At 32.9% G+C, this 12,113-nt stretch overlaps 1 protein-coding gene across 8 annotated transcripts in view; it reads left to right on the top strand.

Annotated features, from left to right (window-relative positions):
* Window positions 1–3,779: 3,779 nt before the first annotated feature.
* Window positions 3,780–12,113, top strand: part of LOC143229673 (uncharacterized) — a 70,428-nt gene continuing 62,094 nt past the window's right edge. For 3 of the 8 annotated variants that reach the window (XM_076462352.1, XM_076462345.1, XM_076462351.1), the window contains exon 1: window positions 3,794–3,882. The gene's annotated coding sequence lies outside the window, so the exon portion shown is untranslated. Of the gene's footprint in view, window positions 3,883–5,122; window positions 5,262–6,835; window positions 7,191–12,113 lie in introns of those variants that run through there. The other 5 variants (XM_076462350.1, XM_076462353.1, XM_076462346.1 and 2 more) reach the window with 3 other exon arrangements.

Raw genomic sequence — 12,113 nt, 5'->3', positions numbered from 1 at the left:
TTCTCAGTTCTTTTTCACGTCTTAATGAGAATTTAGATGAAGGTTGGTACTTAAAAAACTTCCCTTTTGTTGTTTTTCAGATGGAGACTGTTATTCATGTGGTAATTTGTACATAATGCTACTTACTGGTCAGTGGGTAGATGGATGTATAAGAGTATTTGCAATCTACAAAAGAATAACTATTAAAATAACATAATATATATTTGTGATTTTTGCTTAATATTTAATAAAATAACTGAAAAGAATAACCAAACAATAAAGTATGGCCATTAAAAGGAGTTTTATGTTTACTGCTGTAGTTAAAGCAATTGAGGTGAATGTGAATCTTATATATATATATCATTGACAGGTTACGCAGTTTATACGCTCTCGAAAGTCCAACTGTCCCTGCATGCCAGGTGGTTTGGATGCTCGACTCGCAATCTGAGGGTCGCGGGTTTGAATCCCCATCACACCAAACATGCTCGCCCTCTCAGCTGTGAGGGCGTTATATGTGAGGGTCAATCCTACTATTCGTTAGTAAAAAAGTAGTCCAAGAGCTGGCGGTGAGTGGTGATGAATAGCTGCCTTCACTCTAGTCTTACACTGCTAACTTAGGGACGACTAGCGCAGATAGACCTCATGTAGCTTTGCGTGAAATTCAAATTATTTCGAAATGATAATAGTCATCCAGTTCATTTCTTCATTCGCATCATGTTATAATCTCACAACTGACCCTGTCATGAAGATGAACCAAATTAAGTACTGAGAAAGGTTATGAATTTAGAGTAAAAATGTATATAATTATTAATGGTAATACTATAAACTGGACAAATATTACATGTTAACAATGAGGGAGCTAAGAAGAATGCATTTAATTGTGTATCACAAACGTTTAATATAACTTTTACTTTACAAGGAATAATAAAAATAGTTTTAAAGAAATAATGAAAAAAGAAAAAGAGAAAAAAGCGTATATTTTAAACTCTTTAAAGAGAGCAAAACATATAATTTAATTTTAAAAATATTTCATTAGATTTCGCTTCTAAAAGCAGTGTAGTAGTATACAGGCTAGATGTCTTTGCTTACACCTGGCTTTGGTGTTTTGTGTGGTACAAAACAATCTGAACCTTTTCTCGAATAAGACAAAATTACGATGGACACGTGCAAAATGTATCCTTCTACTGTAGACAAAACAATACATCTGCAATATTATATTACATTGTGTATTTTATTTTATAAGGGACTGAAAATGTTCTTGTATAAAGATAACATTACACATTGCAAAAATGATGTTTTATGTCATATAAATAATGGAAAACTTTCGCTTGTTACAAACAAAACATATCACATAACATTATAAAATAACATGTTTTGTGTTGTGTAAAGCATGTAAAATGTTCTTCTACGATAAACACCACAACTCTGATGTGACGTTGTAAAGTGTAGTGTTTTATATTATATAAAAGAGTACAAAACGTTTTTCTACCATAAATATTAAAACTCTAATAATATATTGTAAAATGTGGTGTCCTTCTACAACTGTGGTATTCATATATTATTTTTTATCTTTATAAATATATATATATTTGATTCACTATCTGTATTGTTCTCCTATCCGACTTCAGGATCCTGCACATATTAGCTACAAGCAGCAGAAATGTATTCCTATCTTAAGTCAATCTATAACAGCACAGGGAGATACCATTTGTCTCATACCAGCTAAAAATGTGATGTGTTGCTAACAGCGGATAGAACGAATGACTCACTCTTAGTGGCTCAGCAGCTAATCTGGATGATATTTTGTCGTCTCATTTATTGTAGGTGATGCATCAAATTGAACGATTTGCCTTCCATGTTTAATTTTTCGTATTAAAGACATGAAAAAAACACAAACGTTAATATACACAATAAGCTACCTGTGCTCTCTTGCTCCTACTTGGAATGAAATAGGATTTTATAGATGTAAATTCATAAACTGAGTGCTCACCCACCAGGGGACATTTAAGATGTATAGCATCAATCTGTTAAGAGAACCATAAGTTTATCGGGCCTTCCTTTCACCTATAATTAAGTAGAAACCTGACAGATTGTTACGAAAATGGATGAAATACAGAAAATAAATAATGTTTGTAAGTTGGTTCCGATACAAAGCCTATGGATCTCACTTAGGCCTGGTAGGGGCATGGGCAAATAACAAAGAATAGAAATTGAAATCCCTTCGCTTTTCTGGGGACAACCTTTTGTCAGATGCGGGTTGACATACTGCTTTTGTTACTGTTATCAGGAAAATAACATAAAAAGAAAAGTTCTACCACTAGTAAACAACAACACGAACAGGTGACCCGACTAAAACTCCACACCAACTTGTTTACATCTCAGATGTTCATACAACTTTAAAACTATACTATTTAAGCTCTTCAATGGGCTTTCAGTGACCACAGGATGTCGTAGAGAAGTACTCTATAAATTTACTCGTTTATAGATGTCAGGTTCTGCGAAAAATGTTTAATTTACTAGATGACATGAAACAAACTACCAGAGTTTATGTGTTACGTGTTTAAGTGTTACTTTCAGTAACAGTATTGTTCAGAAACTTTTATGTGTCACGTGTTTTATTTATTAATATTTTATTCTAATCATTAAAATAATTTTCCATTGTTAGTTTAAAATACGAATTTATAGCAGTTTTAAAATTGGCCGAAATTAATAAGATATTATTGGGATTGTGGCCGAAAATATAACTAACAACGAGTGTATCTAAATGATGGATCAATTAATTCTAATATTTATAAGTAAGAACATTACAACCGTACATCCATTTAGCTCTGCTCATCAATATCCTTGTTTTTGATTCTGGTTTATTTTTTGATTTAACTAAGTATCAATTACGCTATAAAGTGTGATGTTTTATGTTATATAAAGCGCGGAAACATTTTTCTACTATAGACAAAACACCATAATGTTATATTATATTGTAAACTTTGGAAAATGATATATTATAAATTCCTCTATCATGGCTTGTTGTGACATCGGTGAGATGTTATAAATCTTTTATCCCACTTTATCATTATTAAGATATGACAAAACTTCTTGTTCTATTCTATAGTGGCTTTGCAACATTAATGAGATATCATATAACTTCTTGTCTTGTTTTATCATGGCTTGTTGTGACATCAATGCGTGAGAAACCTTCTTGTTCTGCTTCATCACGACTAGTTATGACATCAGTGAGATATCTTCTTGTCTAGCTCCATAATAGCTTTTATGACACAAAGGAAATATAAGAAACCTTCTTGTCCTGCTCCATCATGGCTAGTTATGACATGAATCAGACATGAGAAACCTTTTTGTCCTGTTCCATCATGGTTAGTCATGACATCAGTCAGATATGAGATACCTTCTTGTTCTCTTCCATCATGGCCAGTTATGACATCAATCAGATATAAGAAACCTTCTTGTTCTGTTCCATCATTGCCAATTATGACATCAATCAGATATGAGAAACCTTCTTGTTCTGTTCCATCATGGTAAGTTATGACATCATTCAAATATGAGAAACCTTCTTGTCCTGCTCCATCATGGTTAACTAACATATAGTTATCTTGTGGTAAATCTGTTTTTTAATCTGCCTTATCTCTGGGCCTTTCATTTAAAAAGTAGGATTATTCATTTGTTTAGTGAAATTAAACCTTCTAATGACATTTCACTAAAGAAAACCAGTCATCTTGAACAACTGCGTCAGTACATTGTAATTAGACGCATGCGTAGACTCGCTCTGTTTTGTTTATACCGTATCAGTAGGGAACAGATTTCCTTGGTACTCTATGAAAGGAAACAAGTGTTGTGTAAGAGCGCTTTTATGAGCAACATCCGTCTGATTTACGTGGATCGACCTAAAAGGTAAATATTGCTCTTGTGGGATAAACCGCGAACACTTTTGCGACAGGTTAGCTTAATGTATATCAATGAAATCGGTTGAGTCATAATGGAAATAAATACTTGCGCTGAGTTATAATATTACACATAATGTTAATAATAGAACCTTGGGAAGAGTAGTAACTTCAACCTTCTGAAGTGTATTAGATTAGTTACTTGTTTTAATTTTCCTACAAATCTAACATCACACAGAAAGCAAAGTAACACTAGTGTATGTAGTTTGAGTTTGAAATTTTGTATACAAAATAGTTGTTTATCTGAGGTAATTTTAGTGTTTCTACGACAAGATGTGTGTTGTAACTGTTTAACAGAAGACAATGTTTCATGAGTAAAAAATAAACATGAAATATGTGGCATGCGTTAAGAGAAGCCAGTGTTTCATAAGTAACTATATATATATATGTTCCAGATGTTTAACAGGAGCCAGTATTTAGACATTTGTTTTCCAATTTTGGGATACCAATGTCGCTGTTTATATTTTATTTAATAATTAAATGTAACCAACAAATCTCGTTAATTGAATTTGGTAATACGAGTGGGCTACTAGTCTTGTAAACACACAAGATTTAGACAATATTTAAATAACGGATTTATATTTCTGTTCCTGCGCACTCATCATAGAGGGCGCTTAATGAAACACTTGTGTTGTTTGTTTCTTTTTTCAAGTTTCTATCTTTGGTAAATAGAGTTTCTTCAAGTTTGACTTTTATATCTGCTTACACAATGACAGAGATAAGACATCGGCATAAAATCGACAACTGCTGTTTTCGCAAATAAATGAATAAGACAATTCATGCCACTTTTAACCTAACATTATTAGTATTTTAATTTTTGGAGTAATTTGTGTCTATTCGTACATATTATTGCACATATTTATTTTACAAAATATAATTAAGATTTCAGATTTAACTTATACTTTATTATTTCGTAAATTTAAGGATTCTCGTCATTTGTTTGTTATGAAGGTATCCACAGAGTTATATACCTAGATCAGTACAGCAAAACGCATTTGACTACACTCTTTACTCATAACATGTTTAAGGAACGTCTTAGCTATTGAACCCCAGTGGCACAGCGCATACCTGCGGACTTATAATATTAAAATCGAGTTTCGATACCCGTGATGTGCACAGATAGCCATTGTTTGGCTTTGTGCTTAACTACAACTTCTCAGTCTCTAAGAGTTCTTGTTGTGTCTTTGTTTATTTGTTTAGAATTAAGCACAAAGCTACACAATGGGATATCTGTGCTCTGCCCACCACGAGTATCAAAACCCGGTTTCTAGCAGAGTGAGTCCGTAGACATGCCGCTGTGCCACTGGGAGGCGTTGTATCTTTGTATGGGTATGTTGCTCTGAAAGATGACTGTAACTTATGGGGTCTTTATAGACCCCAAGTCTTTTTAAAACTATTTATATATGAGCTAATTTATAGACCTACGGGTTTGTATGTTACAGAGTCCTAATAACATACATCTAAACATGTAACCATCAACGTTACACTTAATGGCACTAGGTAAAGGTGGTTTACAGACAAAATTAGTGATTTAATAATATTTTTTTTAGATCATTACGTTAAATATTGTAGCAGAAAAATATGTAATTATTCAGTGTGATATAGCATGTGAATACCACCAGCAGTAAACGAAGTAAAAGAAAATACTGACAAATTGAAAGTTGGTATGTTAAATAGAATAGTTTTTGTTCTTATTTTTTTTTACGGAACACATAAGCTTGGATTTTAATACTGAGTTTCCAAGATTTTTAATATTAGGCTGCTATGATTATGTTACTGTAATTCGTTTGACAATTTATGTTTAAAACATTACTAGATATTACTGGGTGCTGTAGTATACTGATACGGCTTTAAAAGATGTTATAGGAAGCATTGGCATAAATATATCTTAAGCCTACCTTTCGAATATCAAACACTGACTGTTTTACTTCTTTTAATAAATTATTACAATATATGTTTGTGGCGTTTTACTTTTTTTTGTATAAACCAAATAGTTACACATTTTTTTTGCTTTACAAATATCACCCTCTTTGTTGAAGTTTTGTAATAATAGCTGATATTAATATTTCCCTCTTTGTTGAAGTTTTGTAATAATAGCTGATATTAATATTTCCCTCTTTGTTGAAGTTTTGTAATAATAGCCCTCTTTGTTGAAGTTTTGTAATAATAGCTGATATTAATATTTCCCTCTTTGTTGAAGTTTTGTAATAATAGCTGATATTAATATTTCCCTCTTTGTTGAAGTTTTGTAATAATAGCTGATATTAATATTTCCTCTTAGTTGAAGTTTTGTAATAATAACTGATATTAATATTTCCCTCTTTGTTGAAGTTTTGTAATAATAGCTGATATTAATATTTCCCTCTTACCGCCAAGTTTTGGGCTAACTGATATTAATTTACCAACTTTGTTGAAGTTTTGTAATAATAGCTGATATTAATATAAATCCCCCTCTCAGTTGAAGTTTTGTAATAATAGCTGATACTAATATTTCCTTCTGTTGAAGTTTTGTAATAATAGCTGATATTAATATTTCTCTCTCAGTTGAAGTTTTGTAATAATCGCTGATATTAATATTTCCCTCTTAGTTAAAAGTTTTGTAATAATAGCTAATATTAATATTTCCCTTTTAGTTAAAAGTTTGTAATAATAACTGATACTAATATCACCCTCTTAGTTAAAGTTTTGTAATAATAGCTTATATTAATATTTTCAAAATACCGGCTAAGGTACTGATACATAATGAACAAGGATCTTCGCTTCTAGTTTATCAAATGTCCCTGAACTAAATTTATTACACGCATAAGATCTGGTGAATAGAGAAACATACCTCCTCACAATATATAAAGAATGATTTTTATTACGATTAATTAAACAACGGGAACGTTGTAGGTAGCAGTATCAATTGATGATGGCCGCAGTTTAAGGGTTAATGCTAGAACTAGCAACTATTGTATCAATAAATGTATCAAATCAAGTATGAGAGAATTAAACCACTTTAGTAGCATTGGTCTGACTGCTTAGTCAGACCTACTGACATTATTTTATCGTAATATTATGTTTGAGTTCCTACGGAAATGCGCGGTTTTGACTGTTTTGTCCTTCGTTTGAATGTGGGTGCGAGTACAGGATACGCAGTGGAACATTCCTTCTTGTTGCTGGTTGAGATAATTGCCGCCGGTTCAGTTCAAGGTAGTAGGGTTCATCCTCACGTAGTACGCAAACAAACAAACCGGATTTTAACCAGAAAAAGAAATGGTATAAATATTTCAACCGTTAATATTTTCGTACTTCCTTTCAATTATCTGTCTGTACACACAAGTAAACTTTACACTTTCGTTTTCAGTTTTGTTTTCTGGCTGTTTTAAGACTTGGAAAATCTGAATTCTACGTGACTGCAGACGATATGTAATGAGCGTCATGTCGATAGTTTATTTCATAAAAGCACAACATGTTGTTGATTACACGATTGTTATTTAATTAATTTCAGCAATACGTGAGATATATGACAAGGGAATTCCCCACCCTAAATTAATATGCAAAACATCCTGAAACTGGCTTTGTGATATTTTATTCAGTCACTGTAGCTTTTTAGTCAAATATGTATTGCCTCCCAATGGCTCAGCGCTTAGTTTGTAGAGTTATAATGATAAAAACCGGTTTTATTTTGCGATAGGCTGCTTGCGCTGTGTCCGTCTGGAGCACAACCCGTACAAAATTCAAGTGATAATCTAAAAAATATGACAACAACAATTAATTTTCAGTGAATCATAATAAACAATGAGTGACATTGTTACCCCTTTCAAACATTGGTTTGTTCTTTAATGTCTAAAGGTATTTCTCTTGGTTAAACAATATGCTTTGTAAATGTATGTTACTGTTAATATATGTGAAAGTATGTATTTGTTTTTTGATGTTGTAGATCAGTGAGAACTTTCATAAACAAGAATCAGGGTTTCTAATTACAGTAAAAGTGCTAAACATACTTTTGTTTTACGTTAAACAAGTTGCTTTAAATTTTATTAATATTTTCACCGAAACAAATTTGAAAGACATATTGCATAAATTTTAGCATTACATTCTTCATGAGATAACTATATCTTCATTGTTAGTGAAAATAAACTGTAATAATATACTTTTCACAATACTAATCACTATTTTTCAGCAACCCTCAAAATAAAAAAGTTGTAACAATATTTTTCTATACCCATTGTAAAACATTTCTGTGAAAGTTAAAATAAAATGTAGATAAGGGCTCGTAAAGCATTTGTTTGTTTGTTTCGAATTTCGCTCAAACTATACGAGGGCTATCTGCGCTAGCCGTCCCTAATTTAACAGTGTAAGACTAGAGGGAAGGCAGCTAGTCATCACTACCCACTGCCAACTCTTGGGATACTCTTTTACCAACAAATGGGGGGATTGCCCGTAATATTATAACGCCTCCACGGTTGAAAAGGTGAGCATGTTTAGTGCGAAAGGGATTCAAACCCTCGACCATTCATTTTCATGTAGTTGCTTTTCTAACATTTAGAAAGCTGCTCTAAATTTAGAAGCCAAATATTAAGGAGAAATTAGTATATTAATAAATACGAATGTACGTAACAACTGCATTAGCTTTTGATTTTCAGCTGACAAACAAGGATGGATTTCAAGAGTAAAAAATAATAATAACAATAAACTGATCTTGTTTTATCCACTAGATTTTTATGTTAAAAAGTACCCAACTGCATTTCCACTGTACTTTGCTTTTATCGAAAACTATCTTTTTCATTGTCTTGTAAAGTGCACAGGGAGTATGCCTTAACATATTAACATAATACGTTTAGCAAGTTCTTTAGAAAAATCTAATAAAAAGTTAAATGTTATGATAACTGTAATTTATGAATAAATAAATGATCACACACGGTGCTTTATTCTGTCTGGTAGTTACAGAGTCCAGTTATGTAATATTTTTGAGAGTGAATTATACCGATTTAAATTTTACATATATATAATAAAAACTGAATGCACTTACTAACATTATGTAAATGTTATTTGTTTTATAAAGGAAACAGAAGCTATTTCTAAGTGGCACATCGGTATATCTGTGGACTTCCAACAGGAAAAACTGGGTTTCGATACCCGTGCTCAGCAAAGCATGGAGAGTACAGTGTAGTTAATTACAATCAGTATTTTTTGTATATCTGAATGTTTACTCGACAAAGCACAGAGTGTCCAGTGTAGTTAATTACAATCAGTATTTTTTGTATATTTGAATGTTTGTGTAAACATTATCTTAATTAAATATTTCATAGTCTTTTAATCCAAAATTTATTAGTCTTTCATCTTTCTGGCTAAATTTATCATTCGTATAGTGTGCATCTCTTGGCAGAGTTATCCTACCCTAGGTAAAGTTTCTCTAATAGGTAATTTCTATAAACGTGTATGTGTGTTTTCTTGTAGCAAAGCCACATTAGGCTATCTGTAAATGACTTTACTGGACTATTCGGTTTACACTTCCAGTTGTTCGTTGGTTCTGTTTCCAACTGTGAGCTCTTTATTCTTAATTTTATGATCACTTCAAATGTTGCAATTGGTACCAGTAACTGACACGTCACATCACGTGTCCTGTATCCTTTCCATAGTAGGCCTGGCATGGCCATGTGGTTAAGGCACCCGACTCGTAATCCGAGGGTCGCGGGTTTGAATTCTCCTCATACCAAACATGTTCGCCCTTTCATCCGTGGGGGCGTTATAATGGGACGGTCAATCCCACTATTCGTTGGTAAAAATGTAGCCCAAGAGTTGGCGGTGGGTGGTGATGACTAGCTGCCTTCCATCTAGTCTTACACTGCTAAATTAGAGACAGCTAGCGCAGATAGCCCTCGTGTAGCTTTGTGCGAAATTCAAAAACAAAACCTTTCCATAGTTTTGGAGCTTACTTCTACTGATAATTAACAGGATACCTTATTCGTTTACAATGAACAATTTCTGTCATTGTATTTGTACACTTCATCTTGAATCTTATGAGAAACTCATGAACAACATAGTTTAAATCTTTCAAATTAATGGTATAATTTTTCTAGAGTGGTGCAGATTCATTGTCAGCCTCAATGTGATCATGAGAAGATTTAGTTCCAACACCTTATCCCGATTAAACATGTCTTTCTTTATTAGATTTTTGTGCTAACGAGCAGGAATGGTAGGTTTGATATACATGTCTACTGATATTATACAATGGAAAATTAGTTGGTTCAACTCCACAGAATATGTTACATTAAACATTTGTATCTGAAGAAGGAGAAAAGCTGTTTCTGCTTATTTATGAGTTTTATTTACTTGATTAAAAAACATCAACTGATATTTTTATTCTTGAAACCAATACAGTTTCATAAGTAACACACTTCTCGATGCAAACTCATTACCAAGTTTTCATACAAGTATTTTATTTTTAGGTTTGATATTGTGCATGTTTCTGGCCAATTCTGAGAGACTGATCATTAGTATCTTGAATTATTTACTTCCATTAGTTAACAATGGTGTTTCACCAAGAACATCAACAACAACTGTTTCAGCTGAAATACGTCTATTGTTTTACAGAACTGTTATATAACTCTTCCACAAATAGGTGATATCCAACCAAATGATGTTTTTTTTCGCATCCCTTTTCCAGTCTTATTGACACCAAGGTTCCTAACTGTTGGAAGTTTATGGACATAAAAAAAATAAGTTGATTCATTTAACGACTGCTACAATCAGTATTATCATTTTTAGCTTGAACATTTTGTCATGTAAAAGCAATTTTCAGAACTACAGCTTACATAGCTTATCTGTTTTTTCCCTACTACTTGTGTATTGATCATAGAGCCTGTTTAACATTGTATTATTATTTTCACAATCAGAACGACAACCAATTTGTCAAGCTATTATGAAGTTTAGGATTCACACATTACCTGAATAATGCTTGGTAAATCTTGTTTCGTATGAGTAACGATGGAAATGACCCAACGCTTGAACAAAGGGTAAACATCTATATCTAGTTATTGAACTATCGTTTTTCCATTAAGTTAAATGACTTAATTCAGTAGTTAACGCTTTTTCCTTCCCTCCTCGTAGCTGTGATAACAGAGCTTCCAATGTCTGATTTATGGCTAGAAACTGTGGGTCTTCTTGCATCGAGTAAACAGGATTCCTAGAATGCAACAGATTCCTACTCACATGTTTCTCTCCAACAGAGTTTGTCTGACTTGTGCAGATACTGCCAGGAAATGACCTAATAGTGTTGGGCTCGAATGATGATATAATATATTAAAATGTGGAAAACCTTAGGATGAAATATAATCCTAAGCAAAGCTAATTTTGCTCAATATTTGTCTGACATAATGAGATTTTAGTTTTCATTTGATCTTAGTTCAAAAGTCACTGCAGAAAGACCAGAGGTAAGACAGCTAGTTATCACTTCTTACCGCCACTTCTTGGGCGACGTTTTTACCAACGAATAGTGTGATTGCCTGTTACATTATAACGCCCTCAGGGCTGAGAGTGTGAATCATGTTTAGCAGCATGTCATAAATCCAAAATGTTCTTATACGCAGACTTGTGCGTTAAGCATAAAGCACCAGTCATCTAATATATTGTTGCCTCTCTGACTGTCCGGATTGAAATTTAGGTCTAGTTTGACCTGGGAGGGTCAGGTGCAATGATGACCTTCCTACTTGGCAGTGAATTTATTTTATTTGGTATTTTTTGTTGTTCAGGAAAATGTTAATTTTTATTATCACTACACGAAGATCGGTGTTTGTATATTTAAAAAAGGCTGGAATGGGTAGAGAAGACACTAATAGAAGAGCGAACGACGTTTCGACCTTCTTCGGTCATCATCAGGTTCACAAAGAAAGAAAGGGTTGTTGACTGGTAGCTTACTACACGTTTGAAGACGGTTGAGTAATTGAGTGTAGGAACGTAGAAGGCATGCTTAGATATCAGATATATTTATTAATATAGTTCTAAAGACGTTCCTTTGTATTGGTTTATTTTGGGCTTGAGTTGTTGTATAAGTAAGGCTTCTTTAATCTTGCGTTTGTTTCTGTTTCTTTCTTTACCTACTATATGGGTATTTTCTATGGTTATGTTGTGTTTACTTGACTTGCAGTGTTTGAAAACGTGTGAAGGTGACTACGGATTAAGATCGATGTTTGTACT

Source organism: Tachypleus tridentatus, chromosome 10, assembly GCF_004210375.1.
Source record: "Tachypleus tridentatus isolate NWPU-2018 chromosome 10, ASM421037v1, whole genome shotgun sequence".
Taxonomy (NCBI): Eukaryota; Metazoa; Arthropoda; class Merostomata; order Xiphosura; family Limulidae; genus Tachypleus; species Tachypleus tridentatus.
Note: the sequence above shows the minus strand (reverse complement) of the source record. Positions and strands in the feature narration are given on the sequence as shown.